This window comes from Mytilus edulis, chromosome 5 (assembly GCF_963676685.1).
Source record: "Mytilus edulis chromosome 5, xbMytEdul2.2, whole genome shotgun sequence".
Taxonomy (NCBI): Eukaryota; Metazoa; Mollusca; class Bivalvia; order Mytilida; family Mytilidae; genus Mytilus; species Mytilus edulis.
The window spans coordinates 65,356,083-65,366,138 of NC_092348.1; positions in this window are offsets into that span (position 1 = coordinate 65,356,083).

The window sequence follows — 10,056 nt, forward strand, 5'->3', positions numbered from 1 at the left end:
TGACGATTTTGACTTTTACCGTTCAGGAGTTACGGTTCTTGAAAGTTTAAAAAATGTTGTGTCCGTGCATTTACTCATGAACCGTTCAACCAAACCTTTTAAAATTTCCTATTAGGAGTTTTGGTCCTTGTAATATTGATAAATGCCAGAACACAAATAAATGTTAAAGAATCGGGTTTACTGTCATTTTGACAGCTCTTGTTAACGATGTCATGAGAAAAGCTTAGTTTTATAACTTATACCCATGAAGCATATTTGCACAGTAAGTTTTCTGTTCACCCCAAAAAATGTGTATGGATACATTTTCTTTATTTTTTAGTTTTTTTTCTTTTAAATTTATTTAAAATACTTTTGAAAAATTTTGAAAAAGTTCTACAAGTTTAATATTTACAGAAATAATTGATACATGTTTTTCATGTTGTACATGTAGTTGATATTTTGAAAATAAAAATATAATGCTAGATATCTGCAAAGGATTATCATTCATTAGTACTGAATCAACAAGAATACAAAGCTTCGTTAATCTTATAATGCAAGGTTTTAAATTATACTTTAAAGTTATAGTTTGAAATTTGGTATTTTACTTAAAAATAACAGTTATCAAGAAAAAAATAGCTGTAGTTGTAAAAATATTTTGGATTAAAAAAAAATATATACATATATTTGTTTGGTATCCTTGAATAACAAAATCAGTATAAAACAAGGTGATTATCTGTAGGATCTGACTTCACACTCATCATTGCAAACCAAGTGATGATTTTTAGTGGTTTAATTAACTTAAACAGAGGCCCCCCCCCCCTTTTTGTGAAAAAATTTGGTTGCTTATATAGGGAATCACTGAAGCGTGTCTGAGAGGGGGCCCGCTACAGACACGCTTCAGTGATTCCCTATATAAGCAACCAAATTTTTTAACAGTGGCGGATCCAGAAATTTTCAGTCAGTGGGCCCCCACTTATGAAAATTTCTGGATCCGCCACTATTAAAGGTTGTACATGATATGACAGGAAGATAACTGTGTGAATATGAGGTTAAAGTTTAAATCAGGTTCTATTGTTCAAGAAATATTTAGCTTCTGAATGATCAACATAAGGGTTTGTCAAAATGATATAAATGCAATGAAATTTTTCAGATAAAGTGTGTGGTTCAAGTTTTTTGATTTTTTTTATATTTTTGTCAAAGCAAGGATTTGTATAGTTAACAAATACAACTATACAAATCCTTGGTCAAAGTATGAAAGTAAATATTTTGTAGTATTTTTATGAACATTTTGTCAAGGTGTTTGGTACCATTTTTAGCTCACCTGACCTGAAAGGTCAAGTGAGCTTTTCTCATCACTTGGCGTCCGTCGTCCGTCGTCCTGCGTCCTCCTCTGAAACTACATGGCCAAATTCTACCAAACTTGGCCACAATCATCCTTGGGGTATCTAGTTTAAAAAATGTGTGGCGTGACCCGTCAAACCTACCAAGATGGCCGCCATGGCTAAAAATAGAACATAGGGGTAAAATGCAGTTTTTGGCTTATAACTCAAAAACCAAAGCATTAAGAGCAAATCTGACAAGGGGTAAAATTGTTGATCAGGTCAAGATCTATCTGCCCTGAAATTTTCAGACGAATCGGACAACCTGTTGTTGGGTTGCTGCCTGTGAAATGGTTATTTTAAGGAAATTTTGCAGTTTTTGGTTATTATCTTGAATACTATTATAGATAGAGATAAACTGTAAACAGCAATAATGTTCAGCAAAGTAAGACCTACAAATAAGTCAACATGACCAAAATGGTCAGTCGACCCCTTAAGGAGTTATTGCCCTTTATAGTAATTTTAACAACTTTTCGTCATTTTTTGTTACTTTTCTAAAAATCTTCTTCTCTGAAACTGCTTTGCCAAATTTAACCAAACTTGGCCACAATTATCATTGTGGTTTACAGTTTATAAAATGTGTCCGATGACCCAGCCTACCAAACAAAATGGCCGACATGGCTAAAATTAGAACATAGTGGTAAAATGCAGTTTTTGCTTGATATCTTTGAAACTAAGACATTTAGGGCAAATCTTTCAAGATTTTAATGTCCATCAGAATAAGATATATCCCCTCACAAATTTTCAATTGAATCGGACAACCTGTTGTTGGGTTGCTGCCCTAAAATTGGTGATTTTAAGGAAATTTTGCAGTTTTTGGTTATTATCTTGAATACTATTATAGATAGAGATAAACTGTAAACAGCAATAATGTTCAGCAAAGTAAGATCTACAAATAAGTCAGCATGATCAAAATTGTTAGAGGACCCCTTAAGGAGTTATTGCCCTTTATAGTCAATATTGAACAACTTTTCGTCATTTTTGTAACTTGTATAAAAATCATTTCTAAAACTACTTGGCCAAATTTAACCAAACTTGGCCACAATCATAATACTAGGGTATCTTTTTTTTTAAAAAGTGTCTAATGACCCCGCCTACCAACGAAGATGGCCAACATCTGTAAACACATTAACAGGTGAGCGACACAGGCTCTTGAGAGCCTCTAGTTATTTTTATTCTTAATATCTACCTTATATATTTATATTATTTATGGAATGAAAATTGAAAAAGATCTATGCAATTAAAAAAGAGTTAAATCATGTATTAATGCATTTAATTTATTTTATGATATTTATTTTAAATAAAGCTTCAGTTTTGAAACACTGGTTGTATTTATATGTTTGAATATATTAAATTGTTATGTGTTTAAGTTGTTTGAATGAACAACAAGTGGATGGATTAGAATATATTCAGATTCCATTAGTACAAATTGTCAGCACACACACGCCCTTACATCTTACACTAATTTAAGTTTTGGTTTTTGCACATTGGTCTTTGTCTTATCTAAAGGTGTGGATAGGTATTTATAGAATAGAGAAAAATGGACCAAAAATATAAAGAGTATATATGAAGAATGATTAGGTCTAAAATATAAAGAATTGGCAATAATGTACAAATAGAGTAAATAAAAATGGCCTAAATATTTCAAAAATACAATGAAGGACCCCCTTATAGACCCTTATGTTTTAAAAGATGTCACATCATGTAGTAGACCACATTGATGTCCTCACTAAATAAAAACACAATCTCAAAGCATTTTCAATAAACTAAAACTGCGAAAAGTATTTAAGCCAAATTGGAGGGGGTTTCTGATTCCAACTTCCCCCTACTTCCCAAATTGAAAACTTTTCCAGCATGTCCTTATTCTTTTACTCCTTTTCTGTCACCGGTTTGATTCATTCCCCCTGACTCCTTAGAGCTACTACCCCCCCCCCCCCCCATTCAAATGATCCAATATCCCTGCCCAACCTCTCAAATTGTGTGCTATTTATTAAGGGCACAGGTAAAGAGGCAGATGTAAAACATGAGAACAGTGATGGCCTAAGATGATCGATCTGACAACAATTGCCAAAATTGATACAACTAAATTAAGTAATATTTCTACAATTAGTGAGAAATTAATCTCTCATGCATGATTGGCTTAAGAGACTGTTCTTTTAATACACCCATACAACTGCAATAAAAAAAAATGCGTTGTATAATGCTATCATGTCGTCGTCGGAAGTTACATTTAGTTTCCGGACAATAACTTTAGTTTTAGTGAATGGATCTTTATAAATTTTTACCAGAAAGTTCATTACTACTAAAGAAAGGTTGGAATTGATTTTAGGGGTTATGGTCTCAATAGTTATGGAATTAGGGGCCAAAAAAGGGGCCCAACATAAGCATTTTTGTAGTTTTCAAACAATAACTTGTGTTTAAGTGTATGAATCTCTCTGAAATTATACCATAAGTTTCCATACCAAGAAGGGATAGTTAGTATTGATTTTGGGGGTTATGGTCCCAATAGTTTAAGAATTAGGGGCCAAAAAGGGGTCCCAAAATAAGCATTTTTGTAGTTTTTAACCAATAACTTGTGTTTAAGTATATAAATTAATCTGAAATTACAACACAAGTTTCCATACCACAAAGGGATTGTTAGTATTGATTGTGGTGGTTATGGTCCCAATAGTTTTGGAATTAGGGACCAAAAAGGGGGCCCAAAATAAGCATTTTTGTAGTTTTCAAACACTTACTTGTGTTTAAGTGTATGAATCTCTCTGCAATTATACCACAAGTTTCCAAACCATGAAGGGATAGTTAGTATTGATTTTGGAGGTTGTAGTCCCAATAGTTTAGGAATTCGGGGCCAAAAGGGGGCCAAAATAAGCATTTTTGTATTTTTCAGACAATAACATGTGTTTAAGTGTATGAATCTCTCTTAAAATTATACCACAAGTTTCCATACCATGAAGGGATAGTTAGTACTGACTTTGGGGGGGTTATGAGTCAAATAATTTTGGAATTAGGGGCAAGAAAGGGGGAAAACTAGGTTTTTCTAGTCAATGGACAATTAAGACAATTTAAAAGTTGTGTAAGGGAGGTAATTCAAAAACATTTAACATACAATATTGGGTATGTTCGTATGTACCTCCCTTACACTACTTGTAAATAATGTATAAAAAAATGTCAGGTTTTGGACTAATTGCAAAAAAGGGGGTGGGGTAGTAGTTTTCAAAAAAAAAATTCCAAATTTTTCAAATTTCAAATTTTTGAAAAGTTTGAAGAAGAAATCTTAATTGCACAATATTGATTTGTGAGATCTTGACAATTATTTTGTGTAATAAACCCATATTATGTCAAAATTTTATCACAATCCAAATTCAGAGCTGTATCAAGCTTGAATGTTTTGTCCATACTTGCCCCAACTGTTCAGCGTTCGACCTCTTTGGTCGTATAAAGCTGCGCCCTGCGGAGCACCTGGTTTCTTGTGTTCATATATTTTGCTTCTAAGATTGTTTTATTGAGTGTATGTGGTGAATTCGAGGGCACATGTCGAAGGTCAAACAGAATTCGAAAGCACCTGATGAAGGTTAATAAGAATTTCAGTGCCCTTGTTGAAGGTCAATCAGAATAAAAAAACTGTTTATATGACAAACAGAAATTTGTAGTTAGCACCAAAGAAGCATGTTTTTCAACCGAACGTAAAGCAAATATAGTAAATTATTTTAGGTAAACATGCTTGTTTTTTTGTGACATCATGTGTTAGGGTCATCGATATAATATATATTATGAAACAAATAATTTTTCGGGAGTGATTTGAATTCTGCAACTTTGGCGGGTAGAAATATAACTGGAACATAGCTCATTCATAGCTGTATCAATTTTGGCACTGGCAGTCCTCTTGTAAACAATACAAAAATAATGCTATTAAAGTCAAAGTCAAAGATTTATTGATATAAAATCCAAAATCTGGATTGTTATTATACAAAAGTGTGATATAATTTTTTTGTGTTTACCAAAGATCATACACTCTCTGGAATAAACTTCATTAAATATGCTAGAAATCAAAAGTTTAGGAGGTCAATATGTAATTCATTTCAAAGCTATAAGAATTTTTAGTCATTATGGTTTTAGTTTTATTTCGTTGACTTTGAGTTCTGTTTTGTCCGTTTACAGAAATGACAGTTGAATGATCTGACACCTGTATTTCCCATCTGATTCAAATAACTACAATTCAGTAACATTTGGTTCACATTGACCTGGATATATGTTTACTTAACAAAAGATGCGTATTATATGTCAAAGAGACAGTGACCTAACTGCACATATGGAATGTCACAGCTGCTTTATGATATCGATAATCATAGCATTACGGGTTGAAATATGTTTAACTCCAAAAGGGGAGGCCGGGGTATGGCTTTTTGTCTGAGACAGATTTGTTTTCTCTTTAAAATTTACACTATATTATGGTAATGGGGAAATCTGAAATTGAGATCAGCCTGAACACAAATTTTTCTTCTTCATCAAATTGGGATACCCCCCCCCCTTTTTTTTTTAACTCACCTGACCCACAGGGCCAAGTGAGCTTTTCTCATCGTTAACTTTTACAAAAATCTTCTCCTCTGAAACTACTGGGCCAACAATCATCCTTGGGGTATGTAGTTTAAAAATGTGTCCGATGATGACCCGGCTTTCCAACCAAGACGGCCACCATGGCTAAAAATAGAACATACGGGTAAAATATAGATTTTGGCTTATATCTCTAAAACCAAAGCATTTAGAGCAAATCCAACAGGGGGAAAATTGTTTATCAGGTTTACAATTGTGTGGCCTGAAATTTTCAGACAAATCTGAGAACCAGTTGTTTGGTTGCTGCACCTGAATTAGTAATTTTAAGGAAATTTTGCAGTATTTGGTTATTATCTTGAATATTATTATAGATAGAAATAAAATGTAAAAATCAATAATGATCAGCAAAGTAATATCTACAAATAAGTGAACATGACCAAAATGGTCAATTGACCCCTTAAGGTGTTATTGTCCTTTATAGTAAATTTTTAACACATTTTCGTAAATTTTGGTATTCTTACATAAATCTTCTCCTCCGAAACTACTGAGACAAATTAAACGAAACTTGGTCACAAACGCCATTAGGGTTTCTAGTTTTAAACATGTGCTCCTTGATATAACATATATAAATCAAAGTAAAGACTTACTTGATAGTAAACATACGAGATCATATTTCAGAAATGCATACTTGAATTAAGTTTTCTTACGTATCATATTTAACTTTAACCTTTGTAGACTTTGCAAACCTTTTTAAACGACCGCAAAATTTTTTTTGCATCGTATAATCAGATACATATAATACAATTGTATTATATGTCTCTGGTATAATGCTATCATGTCGTCGTCTGCGTCGTCTGTGTCTGCGTCATCGTCCGAAGACGCATTTAGTGTCCGGACTATAACTTTAGCTTAAGTGAATGGATCTCTATAATTTTTTACCAGAATGTTCAATACCACCAAAGGAAAGTTGGGATTGATATTGGGGGTTATGGTCCCAACCATTTAGGAATTAGGAGCCAAAAAAGCATTTTTGTAGTTTACAGACAATAATTTGTGTTTATGTGTATGAATCTCTCTGAAATTATTCCATAAGTTTCAATACCACAAAGGGATCACCTTTAGAGGGGTTATGGCTCAAACCATTTAGAAATTAGGGACAAAAAAGGAGGACAAACTAGTTTTTCTCTGGTTAATGAACAATTAAGTCCATTTAAAAGCAGTGTAAGGGAGGTAATTAATATACATTTAAAATACAATGTTGTGTATGTTTGGATTTACCTCCCTTACACTACTTGTAAATTATGTATAAAAAAATGACAGGTTTTGGACTTTAAAAAAAGGGGGGTCAATAGGCACCAGCATAGTGTATTGCTCAAAAGCAAAAAAAGGGGGGTAACTCTTTTTTTTTTTGGGGGGGGGGGGGGTTAATTCACAACAGCATAGTGAATTGCACAAAAGCACAACATATATAAATTCAAATTATATAACCAATTCTAAGTTCTTTGACTACAGATTATTTTGTGTCAGAAACTTATTATGTGTCAAATATTTAATTACAATCCAAATTCAGACATGTACTAAGCGTGAATAGTACGTGTTTCCATTTTTGTCCCAACTGTTCAGGGTTGGATCTCTGCGCTCGTATCCAGCTGAGCTCGGCGAAGCAATTTATTTTTTATCGTTTAGTTATATATTCGAGAATGAGAACCTTTGAAAATTGTTTATATGCTATCGATAAATTGCCATCGCAACTGCTAAAGGAGTAGGTTCAGTAAGACCCCTTTTTGGCCCCAAAATATAGCAGTTTTACAAAATTGTTAAAAGCTATACTTCTAGTTATTTATTGGACAGTAGAATGGTTCTGCTAAATGAATATGAGCTGTGTTTGACAATATAATGCACATATATCAGGTACTAGCATCATTAAGTCATGCTAAATTACTGAAATCTTCACAATTTTAGCATTTTAGTTATATTTTAGACGGTTTCCGTCCTAAATGAAAGTGGCCGCATTCGTGTTCATTCTTAATATTGAAATGTAAGTTGTATTTGGTGATAATACATAACATATATATAAAGGTTGAGGATGAACACGGATGCGGCCACTTTCATTTTTGACAAAAACTATCCGAAAAGTGACATTTTTTTGGCATATTTGATTGATTTTTCATATTTAAGCTAGAATCGGGGCGTTTTTAATGAGTAAATCAAGTAAAATCTTTTACATATACTTATTGAATCAACTACAATAGACACTTAAGCTAGTGTTTAAAAAGTGTCTAAAATCTTTCGTCAGATGAACTTTAAATTTGAGGCCAAAATCGGCTCTTACCGGACCTACTCCTTTCATAAATTGTTATCTGTATTTTATATTTACTATTTAGAATGCTCTAATCAAGTTTTCCGGAGTAATGTCCCTTTGCACTTGGAACTTTTGCCTTGAATATCACATCCCCTGTTATCAGTAATCATTAGATATCATTTTAATTCTGCACTTAGTTGGATATTTTAATAAATATGATGTTCATCACAAATAAAGGAAAGGGGAAATTTGTCATTAAGTAAAACATTTCCTTATTGGGAAAATTACTATTATAAAAATAAGATCGAGAACATGGTCCCCAGCAAAATCCATGCCCTCTCTTCTTCATAAAAAGATGGTCAGTGCCTTATAGATCGCATTTTCACTTGTTATCTTAATTGACGATGTAAGCTATATATATTTTTCTCTCTGATTATTAAGGGCGTCTTCATACCAAATCCGTTGGATGTTGAATGTGTACTTACTGATATTTGAGTCTTATATATATTACATGATTTTTGTTGTCGGAGGAATTAATAAATTTCCAATCACGTCCAGTTTGTTGTTTTTCTGCTGTGTGTCGATCCGATGAGTTGAACCCTTTTAAAATTACTCTTAAAGTGCATACTTATGTTGTACTGTTTCACCACTATCCAAGGTTATGAGAGGGTTTGTAGCCAGCAATCATCTAGCCCACCACTTTCTATATATGCCTGTTCCAAACAGGAGCCTGTAATATAGTGTTAATAAAAATAAGAAAAAATGGTATAATTACCAATGAGACAACTCTTAACGGCAGACCAGATGAAATAATGGTTTAACAACGATACAAGTTATTTTACGCACGGCCTTCAACAATGGGCAAAATCATCAGCTATAAAAGGTCCTGAAATAATTAATGTTATACAATTATACAATTCAAACGAGAAAACTAACGGCTTGATTTAAGTAAAAAAAAAACAATAAACGAAAAACAAATGTCGGATATATACAACAACAAAAGACAACCACTGAATTGCATGTTCATACAGAATGTGGCAGGGTTGAACATGTTAGCGGGCGCACAAATCACCCTAAGCTGGGACAGCGTTGTAACAGATCAACATGTATGACTAAACTATATAAAAAAAAAAACATTTAAAAGGACTCAACTCACCAGATCACATAAACATAGACAGGACGTGGCGAGTATTTTTAACATCCTTACAACAAAACAGATATTTCGTATAGATCTAAGAGTATTCGCTGTTATACTGACAGCTTTAGTTCAAATCCAATAGCAACTACTAGACTAGTAGTAATAAAAAATCATTTATCTAAAAATTTAATATCAATATATACACATCCAACATCCAATGGATTTAGTGTATAACTAAAGGCATCATTAACAGTCAGAGAAAAATTTGACCTGGTGCAATGCTCTTTCTGATTTTGTTTTCTGTTTATTGTTTTGCATAGCTTGTTCGTGTGTTGTGCCGTTGCACCGCAGTCTCAGTTTAGGGAGATGGTTGGTGCCTTCAAACATGTTTAATCCAGTCACAGTGTGTATGAGCATGTAATTCAGTGTTGCATATCACATTTGTTTTTTGTTAATTGTTTTGAACATAGATAGATAAGGCCTTTTTTTTTCTCTCTCGTTTGAATTGATTTACAACTGCTATTTTGGGGTATTTCATAGCTTTATATATTTTGCTAATTGTAGTACGATGACCTATACTTGTTAACTTTTATGTCATTAAGTCACTGGTGGAGATTTGTCTCATTGACAATCATATCACATTTCGTATCTTTATAAGCAATGGACTCTATAAGTTTGCAAAATTCGGTATCTGTCAGCAAATATAT